Genomic DNA, 21,647 nt, shown 5'->3' on the forward strand with positions numbered 1-21,647 from the left:
AAAAGGACAAAAAAGAGAGAAGAAACGAAATAGAGCAAAAACAGAAAGAAACGGAAAAACGAAAGAGAGAAGCGAACAGAAAAAGAAAAGAGAGAAAATTCAGAAAGGAAAGAGAAAAGAAAAACAAAAAAAGCAAAACGAAAGGCAAAAAGTAAAAAAAAAGAGAAAACAAAAACAGAAAGGAACAGAAAAAGAGGAGAAAGAGACAAAAGAGAAAAGACAGAGGAGAAAGACAGAAAAGAGAGAGAGAGAGAGAAAGAAAAAAAACAATGGAAAAGGAAAAAAAGCAAAGATAGAAAAGAAAGAAACGAAAGAGAAAAAAAAACAGAAAAAAAGAAAAGAAGTAGAAACAAAGGAACACAAATGAAAGAGAAAAAAAGACAAAGGAAGGCGAGAAAAAAGGAGCACAAAAAGAAAGTAACTAAAAAAAGGTCGAGAGTAGAAAAAAAGAATTAACTCTTTGCAGGCTAACTTTTCATTTGATCTAGAAAAAACCTCGCAACAATTGATTCAATTAATTAAAATCCAGTTGTTCAAAAATTTTATGAGACAGAGATCAAGCAAAATTTAAAACAATTGATGATTGTTTAAAAATTCCAATCGTTTACGTAAACATTTTGCTTAAAAAGTTCCGATTAAAAGCACCGCAACTTTTTATTTTCAGGAAAAATTAAAAACATAACACAAAAGCACGTCCCGCCCCATTACTATCTAGCTAAATGAAATCTATTTAAATGGACAATTTTGCATCTTTGATTTCCTTTCTTTAATTGACCTTTACTTAGAGAAACTTCATTAAGTACATGTCATTCAAGGACAATTTTTGTGTAATAATTCTTGCTGTGATTGACTGTTTTCATTAGCAGGTTCTCAGTCATTGACCAATTTTTGAAACCGCAGTTTTTTTTGGTCGTTTACCCTATTGGTACTAGTAACTTTTTGGTCAAAAAAAGATTTACGATCAATGACATCTTTACATCCGCGGCTATTCAATCGTTGAAATTTATTGCATAATTTGGTAAATGACATTTTAGCAATGGCAGTTTTTCGTTCATAGGCAGCTTCTCGGTCAATGACCTACTTTTACATCCGCGACTACTCAGTCATTGACCTTTAGGCCAAAAAAGAAAAGAAAGAGAGAAATTACAAAGGAAAGAGGAAATCAAAAAATCGAAAAACCGAACGGAAGGGAGAAACTAAAGAGGAAAAAGAAAGAGTATAAGAGAAAAAAAAGGCAGAAAGGTACAGAATCAGACAACGAGAAAAAAGACAAAGCAGAACGACAGAAAAGAGAGAAAAGCAAGAGAAAAGAAAGCAAAAATAGAGAAAAGAAAAAAGGGAGAAGAGAAAGTGAAAGGAAAAAAGCAGAAAAGAAAGAGAAAAAGAAACATAACCAAAACAAAACCAATGAAGGAGAAAATAAAAACAAAAACAGGGAGCAGAGAAAGAAAGAAACGAAAGAGAAAAGGTCGTCCTTTGAAAGTTCAGAAAAATAGAATAAATTCTTCACAGCCCAACATTTCATTTGATCTAAAAAAACCCCGCAACAAAAAGATTCAGTTAATTGAACTTCAGTTGTTAAAAATTTTTATGAGACTGAGATCAAGCAAAACTGAAAACAAATGAAGCAGAAGATTGTTTCAAAATTGGTCACGCAAACATTCAGCGTAAAAAGTTCCGATTAAAAACATCGCAACGAACTATGTTCAGGATATTTAAAAACGTTACATAAAAGCTTGCCCCTGACATATTGCTATCTAGTTTATTTAAATCCATTGAGATGAACAGTTTTTCATCTTCGATTTCATTTCGGTAATTGAGCTTTACTTAGTTTTTTATTCTGTCAATATCCGTGATGCATCAGCACATGTCAATCAAGGACTATTTTTGTGTCATAATTTTTTTGGCATTTTTAATAGCAGGTTTTCAGCCATTGACCAATTTTGCACCGGCAGGCACTTTTTCAGTCGTTGACCCTTATGGCACAGGCAGGTTTCCGGTAATAGGCAGCTTCTCGGTCAATTACCTATTTTTACATCCACGGCTATCCAGTCATTAACCTTTATTGCATAAGTAACTTTTCGGTCATTGACAATGGCAGCTTTTCGCCATTGTTCAGCTTCTCGAACAATGGCCCATTTCTAATTCAGTATTCAGTCACTGAACTTTACGGCATAGGTAATTTTTCCAACATTAACTTTTTGGCAAAGTAAAAGATTTCGTTCATTGACTTTTGTCAAAATACATGCGAATTAAAACGCTTTGCAGCACATTTAAGAGGCCTTAAAACATGTGATGAATAGGAGTTTAAACATGTTGGTATAGATGTTCGAATTAGTTTTAATATGAAGATAGATAGAAGATAGACAGTGACGGGAGTATACATAGAGCACAAAAAATTGTGAAGAAAGGAGGGAATTGGAGATAGTAGAAACAGATACGAAGTTAATGGACAAAAATCCCGACAAATACGCGGCTCATCTGTTTCTTAGCTCAACTCATTGCGCTTTTGCCTCTTAACTCACAGACCCCGGTTCGAATCCGACTGTTTCCAGTCGCTTTTTGCCGAAGAGCATGTTTAGGGGCTGTTAAAACATGTAAAAATAAGGAGCTTAAACATGGTGCCTTTTGTCGACACTGAATTAATATATGGATGTATGTGCCTTCTTGGTGTTGGGTTCCATGTCATTTGCTCTCAACCAAGGTCCTGTGATTTCAGTAGACTTATTCATATCACACTGACTTTTAACGCTTACTTTGATATCGTCAGCAAATACATTGCTATCTGGGTGATCATTCATGAATAAAAGAAGAAGGAAGGAACAGATAACTGAACCTTGAAGACCCTCGGTAACATTTCTTAGATTGACTTAACGCGATTTATTTGTTCAAATTGCTTGCGACTACTTAGATATGATTGCAAGATTCCTCAATTACTGCCTCTAAAACCTAGAGAGCTATTTTTGATTATAAGCAAAACATGCTGTACACTGTCGAAAGTTTTGGCAAAGTCAAGAAGCAGAACGCATAGTTCTTCAATCGTTTCTAGAGCTTTCTGATCGTATACATTTGTCCAGGCAATACATCAGATGTGGCAATGCCGGACTTTTTTTTCTGAAACTCTACAGTGAAAAGTTGATCGAGAGAAGCAATAAACATCATCAAAGAGAAGTTTTCATAGAAATATTGCAGTGCAACTGAGGGGTCTATTTGGACGATAGCAAGAAAGAGTAGCAGCTCTGTTGTAATCTTCAAATTTTGATGTTTCCCGTCTTATCATCCTATTGTATGGGAAATAATGTTCAATAAAACACGTTTAAAATAGTAGTTTTAGTGATTAGCCGAGGGTTTTTTGGAATCTTTTAAAAATTGTGTTCCTTTTTTGTGGGGTCCAGTTGATTCGTCAGAGTTTCTAGTCTGTTTGATTAACTGCGTTTTATTTACTCATAAGTTCAGTTCCCGGGCCGAGGCGTACACCCGTATTCCACCGTTATTAAGCGAGAATAAGGGTGTAAAGCCAATTCCACTCTTAATTAGCAGGGATAAGAGTGTAAGAGTGTAATTTTGAGAAAATTACACTTTAATGTACACTCTTTACACTCTTTAGTACACCCTTATTACACTTTTAAAAATACACTATAATTACACTCTTTATTCCACTCTTTATTACACTCTTGAGCGAATTAGGTGAAGCAAATGTAGAACTTAATGAAAATCTTTTGTTAATAGCATTTCGAAAAAGACAAGTTAGAAAGTCTATTTTCGCCCGTTTTTTTGCCCTGATATTTAACTTTTGAAGTTGTGTATAAATAAAAGCCAATAGTTTGATTTGTATACAGAATTTTTATGAAATCTCCAATTAGGTGAAGAAAATGTCGAACTTCATTAGAAACGTTTAACAACTTTTTGAAAAAGACGAATTGAAAAGTCTATATTAGCCCGTTTTGTTGCCCTGATACTGAATTTTTTTCGATTGTGTAGAAATAAAAGCTAATAGTTTGATTTGTATACAGAATTTTTATGAAATCTCCAATTAGGTGAAGAAAATGTCGAACTTCATTAGAAGCGTTTAACAACTTTTTGAAAAAGACGAATTGAATAGTCTATATTAGCCCGTTTTGTTGCCCTGATACTGAATTTTTTTCGATTGTGTAGAAATAAAAGCTAATAGTTTGATTTGTATACAGAATTTTTATGAAATCTCCAATTAGGTGAAGAAAATGTCGAACTTCATTAGAAGCGTTTAACAACTTTTTGAAAAAGACGAATTGAATAGTCTATATTAGCCCGTTTTGTTGCCCTGATACTGAATTTTTGGCGATTGTGTAGAAATAAAAGCTAATAGTTTGATTTGTATACAGAATTTTTATGAAATCTCCAATTAGGTGAAGAAAATGTCGAACTTCATTAGAAACGTTTGTTAACAACTTTTTGAAAAAGACGAATTGAGAAGCCTATATTAGCCCGTTTTGTTGCCCCGATAATACACTTTTTGAAATTGTGTAGAAATGAAAGCCAATAGTTTAATTTGTATACAGAATTCTTATGAAATCTCCAATTAGGTGAAGAAAATGTCGAACTTCATTAAAAACGTTTAACAACTTTTTGAAAAAGACGAATTGAATAGTCTATATTAGCCCGTTTTGTTGCCCTGATACTGAATTTTTGGCGATTGTGTAGAAATAAAAGCTAATAGTTTGATTTGTATACAGAATTCTTATGAAATCTCCAATTAGGTGAAGAAAATGTCGAACTTCATTAAAAACGTTTGTTAACAACTTTTTGAAAAAGACGAATTGAGAAGTCTATATTAGCCCGTTTTGTTGCCCTGATAATGAATTTTTTGCGATTGTGTAGAAATAAAAGCTAATAGTTTGATTTGTATACAGAATTTTTATGAAATCTCCAATTAGGTGAAGAAAATGTCGAACTTCATTAGAAACGTTTGTTAACAACTTTTTGAAAAAGACGAATTGAGAAGCCTATGTTAGCCCGTTTTGTTGCCCCGATAATACACTTTTTGAAATTGTGTAGAAATGAAAGCCAATAGTTTAATTTGTATACAGAATTCTTATGAAATCTCCAATTAGGTGAAGAAAATGTCGAACTTCATTAAAAACGTTTGTTAACAACTTTTTGAAAAAGACGAATTGAGAAGACTATGTTAGCCCGTTTTGTTGCCCCGATAATACATTTTTTGAAATTGTGTAGAAATGAAAGCCAATAGTTTAATTTGTATACAGAATTCTTATGAAATCTCCAATTAGGTGAAGAAAATGTCGAACTTCATTAAAAACGTTTGTTAACAGCTTTTTGAAAAAGACGAATTGAGAAGCCTATGTTAGCCCGTATTGTTGCCCCGATAATACACTTTTTGAAATTGTGTAGAAATAAAAGCAAATAATTTGATTTGTATACAGAATTTTAAATGAAATCTCCAATTAGGTGAAGAAAATGTAGAACTTCCTTAAAAACATTTGTTAATAACTTTTTGAAAAAGACGAGTTGAGAAGTCTATATAAGCCCGTTTTGTTGCCCGGATAATGCACTTGTTGAAATTGTGTTGAAATAAAAGCCAATAGTTTAATTTCTATACAGAATTTTAATGAAAACACCAATTAGGTGAAGAAAATGTCGAACTTCATTAAAAACGTTTGTTAACAACTTTTTAAAAAAGACGAGTTGAAAGTCTATATTAGTCCATTTTGTTGCTGTAATAAAGTACTTTTTGAGTATGTGTGGAACTAAATGCCAGTATTTTCATTTGTTTACAAAATTTTCATGAATCGTCGAATTAGGTGCAGAAAATGTCCAATTTCATGGAAAAACCTCTGTTAATAACTTTTTGAAGAAGACGAGTTAGAAAGTCTATGTTAGCCCATTTTGTTGCATTGACAAAATACTTCATATACTTAACAAGTTTGTGTAGATGTAAATGTCAATACTTTGATTTGTTCGCATAATTTTAATGAACCGTCGAAATAGGTGAAGAAAATGTCGAACTTCATGAAAAACCTCTGTTAATAACTTTTTTAAGAAGACGAGTTAGAGAGTCTATGTTAGCCCATTTTGTTGTCGTGATAATTTAATCTATGGGTTTATGTAGAAAAAAATGCCAATATTTTGATTTGTTTACAAAGTTTTAATGAACCGTCGAATTAGGTGAAGAAAATGTCGAACTTCATGAAAAACCTCTATGAATAACTTTTTGAAGAAGACGAGTTAAAAGACCTATGTTAGCTCATTCTGCTGCCGTGATAACGTACTTTATGAGTTTGTGTAGAAGTAACTGCAAACATTTTGATTTAATTACAAAATTTTAATGAATCGTCGAATTAGGTGAAAAAAATGTTTAACTTCATGAAAAACGTCTGTTACTAACTTTTTGAAGAAGACAAGTTAGAAGACCTATGTTAGCCCATTTTGTTGCCGTGATAAAGTACTTTATGAGTGTATGTAGAAGTAACTGCAAAAACTTTGATTTAATTACAAAATTTTAAGGAACCCTCGAATTAGGTGAAAAAAATTTTGATTTTCATTAAAAACATTTGTTAATAACTTTTTGAAGAAGCCAAGTTAGAAAATGTATAATAGCTTATTTTGTTGCCGTGATATTGTACTTTTAAGAACTTTTTAGAACCGATCTCGAAACTCTTTATTTCTATCCAAAATGTCAGGAAAATTGTCGATTCGTTGTCAAAAATTAGTCATTTTTGTCGATTTTGGACAAAATTCTCTCAAATTTTAGAGGCAAACATATATGTTTTTGGTAGCAAAATAAACTGGAATTTACGCTTCCAACAGCCATATAATTATCTTTTTGAACTATTGCCAAACAAGAGAATGCGAGGGCAATGTAGAGACCGAAATCAGGGTCGATTTTAGCAAAATTTTCGAATTTTCAAAGTTGTTTAGTTTAATAACTTTTTGGTAACACGACATATTTAAAAGTATATTATATCATTTTCTTGCCCATTTAATCTTGTTTACGAATATATATGGGTTGAAAAGTTTCGGTTTAATTTCATTGCCTAATTTTTCGATTTTCCAAATTTTGGTGAAAATGAGCCAATTTCGGCCAAAATGTCGAAAATCGAGTTTTGATTCCTTCATTTTTTTAACTTTTTTAAACGCTAGAATAAAGCCCCAGTTCATGCTGATTCCAAAACATATTCATTTTTTAAATTTGGTTCAGTAGTTTTTGAGATATAAGCCTCTTTCGGACGCAAACCTCGGTCCCCACCTGCATAGCTCGGATCCCAACCCCCCCACCCAATCTGCAATTCTTTTTTTAAAGTTTTATCGTTCGAATAATCTCGCTATATCCCCCATCGAGAGAGCTTCTCGAATATATTACTCTATTTTATTTTACTTCATAATTATAGCGGCTAACCCAGATGACGAAGTGAAACTTTCGTTTACCGCCTCCGTCCGGTCACGTGACATGCTTATGCAAGTGCCCTCCCGTCAAGTGACAGAAGCGAGAAGCTCACTCACTGCCTCCCCACTTCCCGGGGGTAAGCATGTATAACTTTGAATGTGAAACCAAATAGAATATTTCAAAAGGTCCCGCGAGCAGGAAATAGAAAAAGAATGTGTGCTGGATCCGAATTCAGTATACTAAGTGGTGATATATCCCATAGATACCAAAGGTGGTGGTAGTAGTAGTAGGAGAGTCGGAGAGTCTTTAGGGTTGGATTCGTGGGTTGGTGGAGTCGTGGAGTCGTGGTTTGGACCCACGGGAGGTCGCATTTGAGTACAGTGGGAGGAGGGGTATATATGAAAGAGTTATATCGTTGGAAAGCTCTCGTCAAGGCGAAATCGATAGGCTATGGCAGCACCCAATACGAGCTTACTATACTATATCTGTACTATTATACTATTGGTTGGAAGTTTGTGATGTATTAGTTGCTAAGCGTTTATAGTTGGTGTATCGTTTTTAGATATTGCTGTTGAAAACATGGACCGTAAACGAATCGGCAGACCTTATGCTTCCGCTAATGCACCTCCCAAAAAAGCCCTCAAGCCACTTTTCGCAGATGACCAAATCAATGGCAGGGTGACAAAGTTGCAACCCAACGGGAGGAACGCTGAATTCATTTTTAACAATTTCGTTGGTGAAAATGTGCATACTGCAATAGTGGGGGACTCAATCTTTGATAGTATTTGTATAAGGAACTGCGTCACATATTCATTGTCAGGCGGACGAATCGAACAATTTCATCTGTTACTCGATACCCTCTCTGTATATAGGAACGTCATCTTAGCTGTCGGTGGCAACAATTTGTCAAATTGGGGTGAACCCGGAGAGGATCCATCAGTTGTTGTTGATAAACTGAGAAGCTTGTACAATGCCATCCGGGGCCTTGAAAATCGCCCAAAAGTGATAGTGTGCTCAGTATTGAAACGGAATTGCAGCCATTGGAACATCCAACGATTCAATGCGGTGCTAAGGCACTCGCAGCTGCCCTTCTTTAAACTTCATCAAGAAGTTTGCAAAAGCAATTTGTTTCTGAGCGACGGTGTCCACCTTAATTTGAAAGGTAGAAAAGCATTGGCTTGTGCAATGAATAAAGTTGTGAGAGAACATCAGCTGCACTAATTTGATTGACTATTGTTTTCGTTGTTTGTGTTCGTGCAGCAATTTTATTCAATTTGTTTTATTAAGTCTTTGGTGTTTGTTGACAACTAAGTGGATCTTTTACTAAAACAATTCGCAATTTTTTGTATATACTCATCAAGGTTAATTCATCGTCTTACCTGCATAATTTTTTTCGAGCATCTGTTAATTTAATCGCTTGCTGAAGCCCTGAAAAGTGGGATAATTTTGATGTGGTTTTAACATAGGATTTTATCCGCTTCGCCTGGTACAAAGATTCAAATTTTAGGCTCGTGTTTGCGGGTGTCTCTGCCTGCATCGCTATGTCCACTCAGCGGATTCTATCCGCTTCGCCCGTTACAAACAGATTCATTGATTAGGCGCGTGTTTGCGGGTGTCTCTGCCTGCATCGCTATATCAACTCAGCGGATTCTATCCGCTTCGCCCGTTACAAACAGATTCATTAATTAGGCTCGTGTTTGCGGGTGTTTCTGCCTGCATCGTTATGTCCTCTCAGCGGATTTTATCCGCTTCGACCGGTACAAAGATTCAAATTTTAGGCTCGTGTTTGCGGGTGTCTCTGCCTGCATCGCTATGTCCACTCAGCGGATTCTATCCGCTTCGCCCGTTACAAACAGATTCATTGATTAGGCGCGTGTTTGCGGGTGTCTCTGCCTGCATCGCTATATCAACTCAGCGGATTCTATCCGCTTCGCCCGTTACAAACAGATTCATTAATTAGGCTCGTGTTTGCGGGTGTTTCTGCCTGCATCGTTATGTCCTCTCAGCGGATTTTATCCGCTTCGCCCGGTACAAAGATTCAAATTTTAGGCTCGTGTTTGCGGGTGTCTCTGCCTGCATCGCTATGTCCACTCAGCGGATTCTATCCGCTTCGCCCGTTACAAACAGATTCATTAATTAGGCTCGTGTTTGCGGGTGTTTCTGCCTGCATCGTTATGTCCTCTCAGCGGATTTTATCCGCTTCGCCCGGTACAAAGATTCAAATTTTAGGCTCGTGTTTGCGGGTGTCTCTGCCTGCATCGCTATGTCCACTCAGCGGATTCTATCCGCTTCGGCCGTTACAAACAGATTCATTACTTAGGCTCGTGTTTGCGGGTGTTTCTGCCTGCATCGTTAAGTCCTCTCAGCGGATTTTATCCGCTTCGCCCGGTACAAAGATTCAAATTTTAGGCTCGTGTTTGCGGGTGTCTCTGCCTGCATCGCTATGTCCACTCAGCGGATTCTATCCGCTTCGCCCGTTACAAACAGATTCATTAATTAGGCTCGTGTTTGCGGGTGTTTCTGCCTGCATCGTCATGTCCTCTCAGCGGATTTTATCCGCTTCGCCCGGTACAAAGATTCAAATTTTAGGCTCGTGTTTGCGGGTGTCTCTGCCTGCATCGCTATGTCCACTCAGCGGATTCTATCCGCTTCGCCCGTTACAAACAGATTCATTAATTAGGCTCGTGTTTGCGGGTGTTTCTGCCTGCATCGTTATGTCCTCTCAGCGGATTTTATCCGCTCCGCCGGTACAAAGATTCAAATTTTAGGCTCGTGTTTGCGGGTGTCTCTGCCTGCATCGCTATGTCCACTCAGCGGATTCTATCTGCTTCGCCCGTTACAAACAGATTCATTAATTAGGCTTGTGTTTGCTGGTGTTTCTGCCTGCATCGTTATGTCTACTCAGCCTATTTTATCCGCTGCGCGCAATAAAAATAGATTCCATAATTAGGCTTGTTTGCGGTTGATTTTGCTTTTTGAAAATTAAATTGTTCTTTCGAGGTTTTCTCCTGTTGACATTAAATTAAGTGAGAATTAGTGAATCCTTTGGTTTTATGGTTTAATTTAGTTGACGTTTGGTCGTTGAATTTAAATGACTTTGTTACCATGTCTAAATGAGACTCGTTCAGCTAATGGTCTAATTCGTTTACTATTAATTTTAGAGATGCCTTTGAAAATTGAGTTTGTGTTCCCTACGGAAGATTGCCAAGTGTTAAAATTGAGTTTGTTTGATCCTCGGTGGCCCAAAACCCTGCAAATAAATGAGCGTATGAAACTAAATGATGACGATAAAACATCGCTAATGATTGATGGCTCTGAGGTTGATTGCGTTCTACTGTAGCATGGTCCACCAGGTGCGATGGACGTGGAGTTCAGAAAAAATCAAGAGATCTATGGTGCGTTTGCGGATCAGTGTAGTGGTAATTTGGACGTCACCCCACGTAAGGGAGCGCGCTGGGCTGGCAGTAGTTTGACACCAGTTGAGAGTTTTGGACCTGAAAGTCCCAGGGTTCTGGTTAGATCTCTTGCTTTCGTTTTCTTTATTTTTATGAACGGTGTAAAAATAAAATTCTTTTTGCAACGTGGTAGGACTTTGTTCATCAAGTTTTTGTTGTATCTTTGCCTTAATAAGAAATTTTGTTGCTTTGTTTGATCTCTTTCCAATGTCGGTTACGTTGCCCTGTTTAGAAATGCTCAATTCATGAAAAGATTGTGGAAGTCCTAAACGAAGACAAACGTATGTTCAGTGAACTTCTTCGAATCTATAAGAAAACAGTACAGGATTGCAATAAAAAATTGGAAAGCCAGCTACAACATTTCAAAGAGATTGTGAGTATATGATTTTCACTGGTCTTGTACAAGTTTTTGCTCATAAGCACTTCACAAATGTTCGACTTTAATCTTCAAATATGCAGATATGGAAATTTAATTTGATGTGGGTTGTTTTCTGGATGAAATCAATTTCTTATAGAGATTTTTGACTTTTAGAAAGAACTCAAGAAATTAGATGACTCTGTGGACGAGGAGACCAGTGAAGTGCTACCTAGTTTCTATGGAGACGTTGATGTTGACAATCTTCCTGTACCCTCAACTCCCGATGAGTTCGGAAGAGTGCTAAGAACAGCACTTTGGGGAGAAACGGGTCTTGAGCGAGAAATACTTTCTCCAACGAGAGAAAGCGAGGTGCGAAAACCCACATCTCCGAAAAGAACTAAGCTTTTCAAAGGTATTTACATGTACTGTTTTTCAAGAAACTTAAAATTTTCAATATGGCTTCCTCAAAAAATTTGCAGACCCTAAACGCTCATCAAGGCAAAAAGTGGTACGGAACTTTTAGCAGCTTTCGGATTTTTTGAAAAATTGGATTTTATTGGTTTTCTCTGTCTTCCCCAAAACGAAGAGCTGAAATTGTTGAGGTTTTTTGTATGTTCAAGGGCTTGTGAAGAAGCATTTCCCCCCTCGTCTGTGGCCTGAGGCTTACAACGACGCCCGTTCGTCTGCGAATAGATCGGGCATGGATGCACTGCGGTACCGAAAAAGGAAATCGGACCCATTCTGGTGCGCACAAATGAAAGAAAAGGCAATGTCTAAGAGAAACAAACAGACAAAAAGGCGACCGAATGAGGAGTCTGAAGGTCAAAATTTAAGCAATGCACAAACTGATGAGAGTGATTCTGAGCCAGGAAATGTTGAATAGAGCCCTTAAAGTCTTTGTTGCAATTTTCTATTTGATTTGATGACTTGATATTTTGTGCTGTTATTAGACTTTGATTAATGGCCGCGAATCAATAGCTGAGGCTGTTATTGTCCTTCTCTTGGTTTTTTTCGCGTGCGTGACGTTATCTTTCACTTTTAGGTGAGCGAGTATTTTTGGTCACACGTGATTTTCCTCACTCTCACAAATGACTTCCTCGTTATTAAATTGGTTTTCTTTTTTTTAAAGAGATGAGGTAAAATGAGTGTTTGACACTCTACTTGAAAGTTACTATAGAACAGTTAATAGCAGGAGCAGCTAATAAATTATACAGATACATAATTAAAATTTAACGTCCCAGTCCTTTTTCGCGCGGCTGTTTTCTGGCAATCTGCCAGCTATGTTTGGTTTTATTTTGTTTATTGAATTTTGGATTGACTCTAAATGCAGAAAACATTACGCTTCCATCTAATGGCTACCTCAGATTTTTAGATTGATTTTATTTGACTCATTGTTCGTTTATTCTTCAATTTGGCGGTTAAAACGTTAAAATATAGATTGATTCTAAACATTTTGAAATTTTTGGTTTCTCTATTTCGTTGCAAAAACAATCGAACGTAGTTAAATAATTGAAAAGTTTTTAGATCGTTGAAAATGAAACCACCTTCGAGAACTGATCGCAGGAAAAGCAGCAACCTATTTGATTCGGAGGCCGAAAGAGAGGACAGTATCCGATCCAGTATTCTAGCAAATAACACGGCGTGGCTCTTCGTTGACAATAAAGAGCTGATTTTGATTACTGTAAGCAGCTTTAAATGGCCACCCAAGACTAAGCCATCTGAAATGCTAAGTCTAATCGAAGGTGATAGTTTTGACCTGCGATTCAAAGATGGAACTGTGCCCTGTCGTTTGTTGGCAAAAGGAAACATGAAAAAAGTTGAAGAACTCATGAACAACTATCAGCAGGAGCTAGATGCAGGTAAACGGCCGTCTGAATTGCGAAAAACAGTGCTGGCGAATCCTAAGGCACCTGTTGTCGATGAGGTTAATTTCTTGTGTCGAGGCCGTGCACCCGTGATGAACAGTACCGTAGTCTCTCTTGGTAAACCAGCAGGCGTCGAAAAGTCAAAAGCCCCCAATTCTGCGTTATCTCAGCCAGTCATTTCAGCAAAGAAAAAGAACAATACGGTAAAATGTGACTTTTTTAACTAATTACAAATGGCATCTTAAAGATTGTTAAAGGCCTCTTTGAAATTGTCGAAAACTATGAGACTGTTTAACAGTAGAAGGGCAAACTGATAAATGTCGTTGCTGTGCTTTGAAATATTTGCCCTTTTTTAGCCTGAGCCCGTTCTTTCTCAACCTTCTACATCTGCGACCACCAGCTCAACCACACTTCCAACAATTGCGGACAACGCAGTCGATTGTGGGCCAAATTGCCGTCTTCTCCAGGAATATCTAGATGAGCATGTTGTTGAGATGAATAGTTGGATGAAAGCATTTGAGGAGCTGAAGAAAGCGGACGAAAAAAGACGGGCAAACATATGCGCAAGAATCGACGCTAAGGTACCCCATCGCTCATTTAGTTTTTATACTTTTTATGAAATGAACCTACTTGCTAATCTTTTCAAAAGATCTCAAATTCTCAAGCATCATAGAGGCTTAAGTTCTTGTGATTAAATTTCACAGGGTTTGTTACCTGTAAATGTTTAGGCTACCCAATTGAAAGAAACTCGCCTCTTGGATATTCATGGGTTCCAAAGTATCGATGACTATCCTTCGCGTAGCGCAGGTATCACAGCAGTCATGCACAACGGTGAAGACCTTATGACGATTCACGCTGGCTCAGATGTCGGAAAGCTGGGTAGAGCATTGTTTGAGAAGCTGTTTCCGGAAAATGAGCGTGGAAATTACATTCTGGCACCAAAAAGACATGAGGCTGATCGTAGACTTGAAGCTCCCAGTGAAATTCTCGACAAGTTTACGAGTATGTTTTCAAAATTAGACATGAAGCCTTCCTTTCCATCAGCATTTTCAAAAATCCCTCTTGCGCGTTATTGGCATTTTAAAAAGATCCCTCTTGCGTGTTAAAATTTTAACCTGCAAAAACCAGTACTTCAAGACAGGTAATCGGCATAGAAGTTAATAAGAGATTGTCTTCTTGCTTTCAGAGGTTGTGCAGCAGAAGTACCCTGACACTCCTGGGCTCGCTTTTGAGAAAGCCAGAAAATCGGCAAATCAATACGGCAAGGATTGCCGAGGCCGACATCCCAACGTAGAAGAAAATTAGTGAGGATTCTGCCTGAATTGCGAGCATTCTGCCTGAAGATGTCATTTTTCATTAAGGAGTGCTGTTTTATTTTTAATTGATCTCGAACGAACTTTGTAGCAATTATTGTAAACGCGTTGGTCTCTATGTAAAAATTTTGCTTGAACATTTTGATTTTTTGAGTGACTTTTACGCCCTTGACTATCTGCGTTTTAAGTGATCATAATTTCTCTCATTCAAAATTTCAAGGTCCTAATTTAAATTGGCGGCAATTTAGTGCTGAAAGTCAAATGATAAGTGCGTCAAAATTGAAAATAATTTTTCACTTTAAATCTTAATAGCGGTTTTTATTAACCTCTAATGATCAGGCTGCAATTTGTAACTGATTAGAGCTCCCACTAGTTGTTCGAGAGCAATTTTCCCGACGTTTGTCGGTTATGTTTAGTGAACTTGAACTAACCTTTCGTAACTTTCTTATATAGTCTCCCGACGTTAGTCGGTTATGTTTTGTGAACTTGAACTAACTTTCTGTAATTTTCTTAGATCCAGTTTGTTTACTTTGTTTAAACATTCGCTGTTTTGCCAGCGTAAGAAAGTTTGTATTGTCTATTGATCCTGAATTAAACAGTTTATTAAAACAATGATTACGTTTCCATAAAAGAACTTGTTTAAATAGTTTTTCGAAATTATCTCTATGACGGGCATAACGTAACCACTGGTTAAGTTTTTCAAGTGATATGATTACATGCGAAGATTTAGTAATTGCGGATGGACAAGTTGTGCGTCAAGTTTTAACCAGTTTTAATGTCTGTCCTCAAATGATGCTGCCCCTGAACAGCTTCGAACAGTTCGAGAGCCGCATGAAATTCGACAAACAGCTTTCAAAAGCTTATTTTTCGCTAAAAGAACTATATGAGCTTTGTATTGCATCAGGGTTTAAAATCTTGCCCGACAACTATGGCGGCTATGGCCTCTTCAACAATACGGGAAAGGTATTAAAACCTTCATTGCAACCCCTTAGACCTTTTCCTGTGGGCCCAATTGAAACTGTTCCTCTTGAACTGCAAAATGAGATGTCCGATTTGTCTGTAATGCGTGGCGAGCGTGAGCAGGATGAAGTAGTACTGCTTGGCCCCATTCGTTTTGCAAATCACTCTTGTTCGCCTAATACGAAGTTTTTCTTAGGATACACAAGTTCTTTTCTCCCCCACAACAAGTGCGTGTTTCTTCAAGTAATAGACTCCATAGGGCTTGGTGAAGAAATAACTGTGAGTTACGGATCAAACTACTTCAAAGACGGTAGTCTTAAATGTAGGTGCCCACATAAGGAAAAGCACGTGCCGCTAAACCGAGAAAATTTAGAACCAACGACTCCTCGATTCCAAAGTCCTGATGTCCCCACTCAGCTGACATGTTCGTCAAGTACCACAAGTGCAATCTTGGGATCTGGTGAGAGTAGTTCCAACTACACTGCAAGTCAGTCTAGCATTGGTACACCGACCGATTGTGAACTTTCGGCAAAGAGAAAATTTAGAAATCAACGGAAAAAGCGGGTCAAAAGAAGAATCTTAGAAGGTTCGAGTCGCGAAATCAGAACCTTCATACACCAGATAGATGCCACTCGCTCTTCGGAAGTTGAAGCTGAGGAAACAGATACACAAGTGAGTTCGCAATGTTCTGCTGATGATTACCTTGAAACCGAAGCCTCTTTTGAACCCGAACATGAATTTGACCTCCCAATTGGAGAAGAATCTGAGGTGACCTCCAATGATTATGACGAAGATGATCTTGATGACAGTGATGGCACTGATGTGGCAGAAAGAAGTTTCCAGTTTTCTTCGAATCTGTTAACTTGTAACTCGAATGTAACTGTTCATAATGCGTCAATGGGTTTATTTGCAGTTGCTGCTCGACATTGTCTACCCGACGAAGCCCTGTTCGATTTGCTGAAATGGCAAAAAATTATTCATCCCCATGACAATGTGCCTACTCCCAATTTTATAAAAAGTGAAACCAAGAAATTAACGGATCTCTACGTAAAGGACACAGAAAAAAATGCCAGCGGAGAAGTTATTTTTCTTAACTTTGCAGAAAAACTAAAGGAGAAAGTAGAAAAGTACATCAACGAAATTATAGATTACGCTAACCCAGAAACCGAAACGGATCTCAAGCTAACAAGTCTTTTCGATGACGGGACAATCAACGTGAAACTAATTTTAAACATAGATGGAGTTGAAGTTCGAAAGTCGAGTGATTGCTCAGCCTACCCTGTTTGGGTTGCGCTTGCTGATCTGCCGCCAAAATTAAGAGCTTCGTTTGACAACATCTTTCTTTGCTCATTGTGGTACGGAAAAGGAAAAGTTTTCTGGGACCCTATATTTGAACACTACAGATCTGAACTTGCAAAACCCCAGAACATTTGTTACAAAGGGAGACTATACAAAATCAGTTTTACAACAATTTTTCTCGTGGTAGACCTTGTGTGCAGGCATGATGTTTTGAATATGAAAAAATTCAATGGTTATTACGGCTGCGGTCTTTGTACCATGCGAGGGTTTCAAAGATTTCCAGGAACTCACTCTTATCCAAACAGTAAATCCTTCTCAATGAGGAACCCTGCTGAGCATCATATTCTTGTTATGCAGGCTGAAAGCGGAAGTGTTGAGGAAAGAAAGTCGAGGAAGGAGAAAGACCCAGAGGTGGACACACTAGGCGTTAAAGGACGCTCTAAACTGTTTGACATCATCCCAAATCTTCCCTTGACTTGTCCAGTAGACACGATGCATCAGTGCCTTAAAGGTGTGGCCAGTGACGTCATAAAATTTTTTGCCGAGCAACTAAGTTTGACGGAACTAAGCGCAATCGACAATGCAACTTGCCAAGTAGTTCTTCCCAACGAGTTCAAAAGGTCAATTAGGTCTCTCAGTTCAATTGATCACTTCAAAGCAAATGAACTGAAAACTTTCTTGCTATATTTTTCACCCTTAATTTTTCAAAAGCTTTCTGAGAGTTCTGCTGCACATGATGCGAACATGCAAAATCTCAACTACCTGGTGTTTTCACTGCGGTCATTGTACGAGAATACCTCAAATGCAAACTTATGTGGACATCTTCTGGAGGCTTTCTGCTATAACATGTCGTTTCGTTATCCTCTAAAGAAATTTGACTCTATCAACTTCCATTTGCTGCGACACCTGGCCTGGCAGTGCAAAACATTTGGCCCGTTTTGGACTACTTCAGCTACGATGTTTGAAAATGCCAACAATCATCTGATTAAAACTCTGACGGGGAGTGTCAATACCTGCAGTTTGATCGTTAGTCGTTATATACGAAACCGACAACTTGAAAGCTTCGAAGTGAAAGATGACCATCTAAAAGCTTATATTGAAAATCTGAGGAGGAGACCAACTGGTATCACGGAGGATTTGTGCTTAGAAAGAAACAATTTTTATTATGAAACCCAAAAAAAGTTTCCTGAAGCCCGTTTGTTCTGTAGGTATCGAGGGCGCTTTTATCTTGATAGTCAGAATTATACAAGATCAAACGCCAACAGTTTTGTTGCTATCGATGTGAACGGTGAGACCATAGTTGGCCAGATTTTGCTTTTCAAAGAGCAAGATTCGGAGTTGCAGTGTTTTGTACAGCTCTACGAAATTGTTGAAAAATTTGTAGTTGATCTGAGGTCAACGGAATTCGCCAGAAATTCAGACTCTTTTGAACCTCTCGCTTACCGTGTTGCAAAGTCAACTGATGTCCAGGCTTTCAAACTAGATGCAATTAAAAACAAGCTTATAAAGTTTGCTTTCTTAGGGGATTTATATTTCATCAGCGTGTTAAAACACTTTGAGCATGATTAGTACTGTTAGATTTTTCTTACTTGTTTTTAACTAGATGAAATTAAAAGCAAGTTTATAAAATTTGCTTTCCTGGGTGATTTATTTTTCATCAGCGTTTTGAAACACTTTGATTATTACGAATAAGTAATTTTAAAAATAGTCTTTTTCATAGGGTCAAGGAGTTGTCCAAATCGAGCCAAACTTGGTATCGAGTATTCCATGGGTAACTAGATTGTAAAACAAAAAGAATTTTTGGTATAGCTTGCCTAGGAAAAAAGTTAGTTTTTCATACGGAAATTTGCGTATTTCGCAAATAACGAATTTTAAAAATAGGTCTTTTTCATCGGGTCAAGGAGTTGTCCAACTCGAGCCACCAGTGTAGTGAGAGTGTAAAACAAAAAGAATTTTTGCTATAGCATGCCTAGGAAAGAAGTTGGGTTTTCATACGGAAATTTGCTATTATTTCGAATAATTTTGCGATCATTGTTTTAAAAATAGGTCTATTTCGTCGGGTCCAGGAGTTGTTCAAATCGAATCAAACTCGGTATGGAGTATCCCCGTGAAGTTAAAGCCTAGTACATAAGGAATTTTTGCTATAGGTTGCCTACGAAAAAAGCTAGTTTTTGATACGGAGTTTTGCGAATTTCGCGATTAGCGAATTTTAACTATAGCTATCTTTTATTGGGCCAAGAAGTTCTCCAAATCGAACCAAACTTGGTATGATCTATTCCCTGTATTTATAGAGTCTAAAACAAAAAGAATTTTTGCTATAGCTTGATTAGGAAAAAAATTGGGTTTTCGTACGGAAATTTGCGAATTTCGCAAATAACGAATTTTAAAAGTAGGTCTTTTTCATTGGGTCAAGGACTTGTCTAAATCGTACCAAACTCGGTACGGAGTATCCCCTGTGAACCTAGAATCTAAAACGAAAAAAGTTTTTGCTATAGCTTGTCTAGGAAAAAAGTTAGCTTTTCATACGGAAGTTTGCGATTAATTCGAATATTCAATTTTAAATAATTTTGAAGAATAGGTCTTTTTGATTAGGTCATAGAATTGTCCAAAGTGAACCAAACTCGGTATGGAGTATCCAATGTATACCTAGAGTGTAAAACAGAACGAATTTTTGCTATAGCTTGCCTAGGAAAAAAGTTAGTTTTTAATACGGAAATTTGCGATTAATTCAAATAAGTAATTTTAAAAATAGGTCTTTTTGATTAGGTCTTAGAGTTGTCCAAAGTAAGCCAAACTCGGTATAAAGTATCCAATGTATACCTAGAGTGTAAAACAGAACGAATTTTTGCTATAGCTTGCCTAGGAAAAAAGTTAGTTTTTAATACGGAAATTTGCCTTTAATTCAAATAAGTAATTTTAAAAATGGGTCTTTTTGATTAGGTCTTAGAGTTGTCCAAAGTAAACCAAACTCGGTATGGAGTATCCAATGTATATCTAGAGTGTAAAACAGAACGAATTTTTGCAATAGCTTGCCTAGGAAAAAAGTTAGTTTTCAATACGGAAATTTGCCTTTAATTCAAATAAGTAATTTTAAAAATGGGTCTTTTTGATTAGGTCTTAGAGTTGTCCAAAGTAAACCAAACTCGGTATGGAGTATTCCATGTATACCGAGAGTGCAAAACAGAAAGAATTTTTGCTATAGCTTGCCTAGGAAAAAAGTTAGTTTTTCATACGGAAATTTGCTATTGTTTCGAATAACTTGAAATTATTGAATTTTAAAAATAGGTCTATTTCGTCAGGTCCAGGAGTTGTCCAACTCGAGCCAAACTTGGTATCGAGTATCCAATGGGTAACTAGATTGTAAAACAAGAAGAAATTTCGGTACAGCTGGCCTAGGAAAAAAGTTAGTTTTTCATACGGAAATTTGCGAACTTCGCAAATAACGAATTTTAAAAATAGGTCTTTTTCGCCGGGTCAAGGAGTTGTCCAAATCAATCCAAACCCGGTATGGAGCATCCCATGTGTATCTAGAATGTAAAACAAAAAGAATTTTTGGTATAGCTTGCCCAGGAAAAAAGTTAGTTTTTCATACGGAAATTTGCTATTGTTTCGAATAACTTGAAAATATTGAATTTTAAAAATAGGTCTTTTTCATCGGGTCAAGGAGTTGTCCAACTCGAGCCAAACTTGGTATCGAGTATCATATGGGTAACTAGATTGTAAAACAAAAATAGTTTTTGGTATAGCTTGTCTAGGAAAAAAGTTAGTTTTTCATACGGAAATTTGCGAATTTCGCAATTAACGAATTTTAAAAATAGGTCTTTTTCATCGGGTCAAGGAGTTGTTCAAAGTGAACCAAACTTGTTATCGAGTATCCCATGGGTAACCAGATTGTAAAACAAAAAGAAATTTCGGTATAGCTGGCCTAGGAAAAAAGTTAGTTTTTCATACGGAAATTTGCGAATTTCGCAAATAACGAATTTTAAAAATAGGTCTTTTTCGCCGGGTCAAGGGAATGTCCAAATCAATCAAAACCGGTATGGAGTATCCCATGTGTATCTAGAATGTAAAACAAAAAGAATTTTTGGTATAGCTTGCCCAGGAAAAAAGTTAGTTTTTCATACGGAAATTTGCTATTGTTTCGAATAACTTGAAAATATTGAATTTTAAAAATAGGTCTTTTTCATCGGGTCAAGGAGTTGTCCAACTCGAGCAAAACTTGGTATCGAGTATCATATGGGTAACTAGATTGTAAAACAAAAATAGTTTTTGGTATAGCTTGTCTAGGAAAAAAGTTAGTTTTTCATACGGAAATTTGCGAATTTCGCAATTAACGAATTTTAAAAATAGGTCTTTTTCATCGGGTCAAGGAGTTGTTCAAAGTGAACCAAACTTGTTATCGAGTATCCCATTGGTAACCAGATTGTAAAACAAAAAGAAATTTCGGTATAGCTGGCCTAGGAAAAAAGTTAGTTTTTCATACGGAAATTTGCGAATTTCGCAAATAACGAAATTTAAAAATAGGTCTTTTTCGCCGGGTCAAGGGAATGTCCAAATCAATCAAAACCCGGTATGGAGTATCCCATGTGTATCTAGAATGTAAAACAAAAAGAATTTTTGGTATAGCTTGCCTAGGAAAAAAGTTAGTTTTTCATACGGAAATTTGCTATTGTTTCGAATAACTTGAAATTATTGAATTTTAAAAATAGGTCTTTTTCATCGGGTCAAGGAGTTGTCCAACTCGAGCCAAACTTGGTATCGAGTATCATATGGGTAACTAGATTGTAAAACAAAAAAAAATTTTGGTATAGCTTGTCTAGGAAAAAAGTTAGTTTTCCATACGGAAATTTGCGAATTTCGCAAATAACGAATTTTAAAAATAGGTCTTTTTCATCGGGTCAAGGAGTTGTCCAACTCGAGTCAAACTTGGTATCGAGTATCCCATGGGTAACTAGATTGTAAAACAAAAAGAATTTTTGGTATAGCTTGCCTAGGAAAAAAGTTAGTTTTTCATAC

Source organism: Convolutriloba macropyga, chromosome 12 (genome assembly GCF_964194025.1).
Source record: "Convolutriloba macropyga chromosome 12, txConMacr16.3, whole genome shotgun sequence".
NCBI lineage: Eukaryota > Metazoa > Xenacoelomorpha > Acoela > Convolutidae > Convolutriloba > Convolutriloba macropyga.